The following is a 970-nucleotide window of genomic DNA, read 5'->3' as shown; positions in this document are numbered from 1 at the left end:
TCAGTATCCTACTCTGGTACCATTTTTCTGTATTAGTCCAGTTTTTTTTTTTGTTTTTTGTTTTTTTTTTTTTTTTTTATGGTAGGAACAGCCTTTATTGGCTGCAGCGGGAAGTGGAAGAGGGGATACAGCCTCCGCAGTCCTGAAATCAAATGAGAACATGTGAGCACCCTCATGGAGAAGCCAGCTGGATCTCGGTTGTCCCAGCGCGAGATTCCCAGTGTCCCGGCGCTTGAGGATAGAACCAGCGGATGGGAAACCGCCGGCACAGAAGACATGACAAGGAGGGGGCCAGAGCCCTTTCCCTCTTCCTCCGTACATTAAGGGGAGCGGCACCACAAGCCCGATCCCCGCCATGAAAAGGAGGATGTCCATTATCACAGTGCTATAAAGAACTACCCGAGACTGGGTAATCTGTAAAGAAAAAATGGTTTAATTGACTCACAGTTTTGCAGGCTTAACAGGAAGCATACTGGAAGGCCTAAGGAAACTTACAATCATGGCAGAAGAGAAAAGAGAAGTAACCACACCTTACCATGGTGGCAAGAGAGACAGAGAGAGAATGGGGAGGTGCCACACACTTTTAAACAATGAGAATTCATGAGAAGTCATTCACTATCATGAGAACAGCAAGTGAGAAATCTGCCCCCATGATCCAATCACCTTCTACCAGGCTCCTCTCCTGACACATGGAGATTACAGTTTGAGATGAGATTTGAGTGGGGACACAGAGCCAAATACATCAGGAGTTTTTTGCTCAATTTATGTTTTTGTAAGCTTTGTCAAAGATCAGTTGGCTGTAAGTATTTGGCTTTACTTCTGTGTTCTCTATTCTTTTCTGTTGGTCTAAGTGCTTATTTTTATACCAGTACCATGCTGCTTTGGTAACTATAGCCTTTTAGTATATTTTGAACTCTGTAATATAATGCTTCCAGATTTCTTCTTATTGCTTAGTAGTGCTTTGGCTATC

At 43.4% G+C, this 970-nt stretch overlaps 1 non-coding gene across 1 annotated transcript; it reads right to left on the bottom strand.

The window, feature by feature from the left end:
• Window positions 1–218: 218 nt before the first annotated feature.
• LOC115898879 lies at window positions 219–367 on the bottom strand. The gene has a single exon (XR_004058534.1). It is a non-coding gene; the product is annotated as a small nucleolar RNA SNORA57 (small nucleolar RNA).
• Window positions 368–970: the final 603 nt, after the last annotated feature.

Source organism: Rhinopithecus roxellana, chromosome 7 (genome assembly GCF_007565055.1).
Source record: "Rhinopithecus roxellana isolate Shanxi Qingling chromosome 7, ASM756505v1, whole genome shotgun sequence".
Classification (NCBI taxonomy): Eukaryota; Metazoa; Chordata; class Mammalia; order Primates; family Cercopithecidae; genus Rhinopithecus; species Rhinopithecus roxellana.
The sequence above is the reverse complement of the archived record's forward strand: the minus strand, read 5'-3'. Positions and strand labels throughout refer to the sequence as shown.